Source organism: Boleophthalmus pectinirostris, unplaced genomic scaffold, assembly GCF_026225935.1.
Source record: "Boleophthalmus pectinirostris isolate CB_2022bp ecotype Guang Dong unplaced genomic scaffold, ASM2622593v1 HiC_scaffold_8, whole genome shotgun sequence".
Classification (NCBI taxonomy): Eukaryota; Metazoa; Chordata; class Actinopteri; order Gobiiformes; family Gobiidae; genus Boleophthalmus; species Boleophthalmus pectinirostris.
In genome coordinates this window covers 11,115,568-11,121,560 of record NW_026571515.1, presented here as the reverse complement: position 1 = coordinate 11,121,560, position 5,993 = coordinate 11,115,568, and the positions used below count along the sequence as shown (strand labels likewise).

Genomic DNA, 5,993 nt, shown 5'->3' with positions numbered 1-5,993 from the left:
GTATTACTCCGCGAGGAGTAATGTGCGCATTAGGACCGATAAGGACCCAAAATGGCACCTGTTAAGAGACATGTTTACGAAACAGAATTCAAACTGCGCAGAGCTCCGCGCGCCACGGGGCCCGATCACCGGTGTCGGCGGCAAGGTGGGGCATTTGAGGGCCGTGCCCCCCCTAGCGGCCGCTGGTGCCTCACCCCCCAGCACAGGCCGTTATTATTACTATTTAAAAATGATTTTGATTGGCGCATTTCACTTCGGGCTGAGGGCACAAACTTTACAATATCACAGTCTCTGTTTATTTAGTGTAGTGTGATTGGACAACTGTTCTGTCACGTCACGTCACGTCAACCTGCTGCGTCAACAAGTAGCTGCTTCACGATTAGCGGCAGCTGCTACTTTAGCCTAAAGCTCCACACAGGAAATTGGCGAGGACAGAGTCAAAGACACACTGACAGACCCTCCGCCGGGACCCGGGACTGTCGCCGCCCGGACTCGGGACAGTCTCTGCCGGGACTGGGGCAGTTGCCACCGGGCCGGGGCTCTCGCGGCCGCCGCCGGGGCCTTCACCTTATGAACAACTAAATGATTAATTGAAAGAATAATCACAAGATGAATTGATCACCAAAATAACTTTTAGTTGCAACCTTGGCAGATTCCCACCAGTCATGTAGTGTTAAATATTTAATATTATAAATATACTGTTAATACTCTATGCAATAAGGATAAATTTAGATTACTTTATTTATTTCAGATTCAAGAGATTTTATTGTCATTTTCATATGAAGCAATAGTTTAGAGCATCAAACACTGCATTAGTTTTGATGTGAAGCACAATACTACAGGTGTAAAACCCCACCCAATAACCCCTGAAGTACTAACTCCAGTGTAAACATTAGCACAGTAAGGATATTCAGGGCAGCACATATATAATAATGCAACAGTGCAAAGTCCAGGTCACTGATATTTTATTGGTGGATGTGGTTATTGTCCATGGGAGAAAGGCAGAGAGGGAAAGGGGGCAGTGTTCAGCAGCCTCACAGCCGGGGGATACAGGCTGTTGGTCAGTCTGGTTGTTCTGGTGTCTATGGACCTGTACTTTCTAACTGAGGGCAGCAGGTGGAAAAGGTGATGAGTAGGCTGGTGCCAGTGACGCAGACCACGGGTCATATAGATGCTACTGATCTGTGGGAGAGTTGTCCCAGTGAGTTTCCCCACTGTTTTTACCACCCGCTGGAGAGTGTGTAGGTTGGCCTTAGTGCAGCAGGAGAACCACACAAAAAATCCAGATGTCAGAACACTTCAGATGGCACAGTTGTAGAAGTTCCTCATTAGTGCACTGGGGATGTTGGCGCTCCTCAGTTTCCTCAAGTAGTAAAGGCGTTGTTGGGCCTCCCCACAGCTCAGGCAGTGTGAATACCTCAGGACAGGTCCTCAGTCATGGTCACCCTCTCTACTACCTCAGTGCCGACACAGAGAGTTTGATGGTTGTTTTGCCCATTTTAGTTGAAGTCCACAATAATCTGCTTGGTTGTCACCATGAGGCCAGATGTCACACATCGTTCCTGTAGTCCGTCTCATCATCACTGTCCTTTTTCTCCAGGGGCGTAGTCTTCTATATGAGCTTCATCATTTGTTTTTGAGTCCTCCAAAAACCATTTGTCTCTTTTTGTTCCTCCATTAAATCCACAGGTCCAGTGTGCTCCTCAGCACCTGCACAGTTACAATATAACACAGGGATCAGACAGTAAAAATCTTGTTATAAAACCTGCAAAGATTTAGTATAGGTTCTTTTCTCTCACCACTGTTGGAGTTTCTTGTTCCTCTGGAGATCTTCATCAGCAGTGATGCTTCAGTTTTGATTAGACTGAACTTCAGAGTAACAGCAGATTACACAGACTGAAGGCCTTCTCCCTTGTGTTGGGCCAAGTCTCTTATTGGACCAGGCCTCGATCACCTCTTCCTCTCATGTGGCTGAGAGCATCTGACGGGTCACACTCCAGAAAAGTTTCTGGATCCTAAAACACAAGTTTAGTGTAACTTTACATTCTACTTTATCACCCAGATTTAAATTATTTTCAGATAATAACTTACAGAAGTCTGTGGATCATCTGACTGGAGCGAGACAAGCCACTGCAGCTGTATACGTCTCAGCAGAGCTGGCAATGACTGTGGCTCCTAAAAGTGCAATAAAAGTACAAAACTCATTATTTATCATTATTTCATTAATTCTCTCATTTCTCAGAATACCTTGTGTTCCAACGTTACGATCAGGACTCCCTCTGGTGGTTAACTGCACTTTGTGGACGACACCATGGACAGTTCCATCAGCGACACGCCTTTCTTTTAAACTGAACAAAGTTCTTTAGTAATTAATACAAATATTACGTTAGTATTGGTCTTTACTCACCAGGACACGATGGATCTGACTGGAACATATTTCTGGACATATATATAATAAGACATCAACTTACACAGCGGCCCGCCCCCCCCAATCAAAGCCCTTTTAATGGAACTAGGGAGAAAGCCTTAAGTGTGCATCTACACTCCTTCTGTGTAATTCATCCACAAATATTAGAGCGATGCACTTTGGTTTAGGCCCTCGTTTGAATGAACAACCATCCTGAAAAACAGAGGCTTTTGCGTACCAATGCGCTGTGCAAAAAAGCAAGTACAGTGTTTTATCTTGTAAACACAGTTAAAATTCACCTTAAACAGGAGAAGAAGGGAGTGTCCCACCAACCGCCAAGTTAGTGAACAAACCCAAGTCTCCACAGCTTACAAATCAGTATAAAGTAAAAGTACAGTCTCCACAGAGACTGTTTACAGGAGTATAACGTTACAATATAGTACACATTTGTATACTATTTGTAGTACAAGGTATTCAGAAAACAACAAATTAAATGGGAGAATTAAGGAGTGTCCCACCAACTGAAAACTTAGTGAACAAACCCAGATCTCCACATATTACAAATTATTATAAAGTAAAAGTAAAAGTACAGTTTACAGAAAGACATAATGCCACGTAGATACACATGCATTGTAAACAGTTTAATTCTAAATACCATGGTTGTGCTAATTCTGCATTTTAAACTTAAATTACAATTACTGGGAAAAAAAAAAGAGCGAGAGAAAAGAGAGAAACTTAGTGTCCCACTAATTCTCTAGTGAATGGACAAACACAAGTCTCCACATCTGTTTACAGGAGTATAACATTACAATATAGTACACATTTGTTCATTTGTGTACTACTTGTAGTACAATGTAGTCATAAAACAACAACTCGAACGGGAGAATTAGGGAGTGTCCCACCAACCGACAAGTTAGTGAACAAATCTAGGTCTCCACGACTTACAAATTATGAAAAATAAAAAAAACAAAACTACAAAAAAAGACAAACTGACTGCCTGACAACAAACTGTTGAATGAGCAGACAAAAACAAATCTCCTAATGAAGACAGGGAAATGTTTCCTCCAATGAGGGATTTCATTGTAAGTATATTTAAATTGATTTTAAGTTTTTAAAAATTGTATTAAATTTTATTTTTTTTAGGTATTTTAAAAATAATATTAATGAGTTAGTTAACCCTCCTATGATCAGAGTGGAAGTAGCTCAAAGTAAATTCAAGGCAAGGTGTACTATACAGGAAACTACAAATAAGCATCAGATTGACTTTTTTCTCAATTAGAATTTAGTCATTGAGCACATTTAGAGAATTTGTTCATGCTATGTCTGTTACGTTCCTACATAGTTTTCCTTCCCTTTCAACACACAAACAAACACAGCAAACAAACACAGCACACGAGCGGGAATCGCACCAGCGACCCCACTACCTTCTCACCTCTAACCCACCTATGCCCAGAGTAGAATGCGAGGCGTAATATGCAGGACATCTGTGACATTGTAGCTTAAATTATGTTTATCTATTACTATTTACTTACTGATCATGTTTAACTTTTATTTTTTTTTGCTTATAAGACTTTTCAAGATTTTAGAAATCCTACATACTATTCCTTGCTTTCTCTTTTTTTTTTTTTTTTTTTTGAAACACACAAAAAGATGAAAAATTATTTTTGGCATGCAAAGCTACTACTACTACTACTTAACACACCGCTGAGATAAATAAATTGAAAAACTATGTACAAGTGAAATCGGCAGTGTTAAAGGTGGTAAATGTTGCCGAAATGATGTTACAAAGCCCAGAGTCTCAGAGACGGAATTCAGTCATCGTCCGAGTCAGGGTATGGGGGCAGGGGGCGGAAGTACCATGACAAACCTGCAGACATCCCAGAAGATGTGGAGGGGACGGGCTCTGGGGAACTGGAGGAAGGACGCGGCCTCTTGGAGCTGGGGTCTCCCTCTTCATCCGCATCTTCATCTCTGTGGCGCTTGGATCCACCGAGAGGCAGGACGTCCAGAGCAAGGCCCACAGGGGGAGGGCAAGGAGCAGGATGGCAGGAGGGCGCAGGAAGCACAGCAGCGGGAGAAGACGGGCGATGCTCCTCTTCAACGCTGGGACTGGGCGTAGGAGAAGGGCTCTCTGCTCGCTGCTGAGCAAAGGGGGTCGGGGGACGATCTCTCACATTCCGAGCTTGAGCAGGACGGGCCGCCTGGCGCCAGTCGGCCCAGAACTCCTCCGGAGGGAAAACCTGGTCGTCATCTTCTCCCTCCACGTCAACATCTTCATCTTCCTCTGAGAGACTTGAGTAGCCAGAGTCTACGTCATCCTCCTCCTCCTCCTCTTCTTCACTCCAGTCCTCTTCCTCATCATCATCCTCTTCCTCTCGTCCAAACACGTCCTCTCGCCGAGGAGGGGAGAAACGAGCAAGAACAAAAGGTATACTTACCTGCACCTCACCTGCGTCGTCCTCGCCTGGCAAGGAGCCGGCAGCAGGAGGGTCCCCCGGAGCGTCCCGCGGATCCGGAGTCACTGCAACATTTTACAACATTAACAAGTTGTTCCATACAAAGCCAGACAAATTTTTACACACAAGTCATTCTACAGAATTGTAAAAACAGGGAAAGACCAGAGCTGCTGGTCAGTGCAATATATTAGCCTATAACTACTTTTCCTTGGCTCACGTCCTGAATTACAGACTTACCAGCAAGGTTTTAGGTATAAATACAGGCCTACAGTTTTTGTACAAGACTCTAAACACAGAGGTCTGTCTGGCTTCTCTTGCACAAGTCCACAGTGCATCTGCCAGTGTGCAGTGCACCTCAGTAATCCATTCATCCCTAAAACTCGAGTAAAACTCAACCAAAACCTCATAACATGATCTCTTTCAATATAAAATGTACATCTCTGTAAATATTCTAGTGGAGAATCTTTGGCTGGGTGCCATTTTTTTTATTTTTTTCCCAAAAATGATCTAAAACACTGAATTTCGACACCTACAAACTAAACTGTCCTGTCAACCTCCAAGCGCTATTACAGTTTAAATGTCCATCGATTTGAGCTACCCGAGGCAGAAGATTTGCGGCAGAATAGTTTGGATTTAATATTTGATTTTATCGTCATCATTTTCATTCCATCTATTTTATTTTGCTTCCATGTGTAGAAAACATTGTAAATTTGTTTAGAAAGCTGCTGAATAAATAAAACTCAGTTGCATAGAATTGTCCCATCTTTATTGTCCCCAGGATCACAAAGGTCAGTTATGCTATCTCTAGTGGATGCAGTATTTGGGAGAAGATAGTAGGACTGTCCAGATAAGCTACCTCGACCCATATTCATACAAACAAGTAAATAATGTTGATTCTACAGTGGGAGCATTATTCAATTGGCCTAAATTGGCCTGTCGATATGTGCTACCTTTAGTCGGAGCCCTATTTGATAGCATAATACAACTGTCGAATATTCATACGCATATTCATAAAGATGAGTTGAAATGTACATGACTTAGGTATAAGTGTGATCACCGTGTGCAAACAGCGGCGACCCATAACAACGGCGGCCCATATCAACGGCGGCAGTTTTCCAGAAAATACTTTG

The 5,993-nt window shown here is 42.9% G+C and overlaps 1 long non-coding RNA gene across 1 annotated transcript; it reads right to left on the bottom strand.

Annotated features, from left to right (window-relative positions):
- Positions 1-1,436: 1,436 nt before the first annotated feature.
- LOC129412256 (uncharacterized) lies at positions 1,437-2,177 on the bottom strand. Its single transcript, XR_008633633.1, has 3 exons — positions 2,092-2,177; positions 1,800-2,015; positions 1,437-1,710 (listed from the first exon to the last, which is right to left on the bottom strand). It is a non-coding gene; the product is annotated as an uncharacterized LOC129412256 (long non-coding RNA).
- Between the last annotated feature and the right edge of the window lie 3,816 nt (positions 2,178-5,993).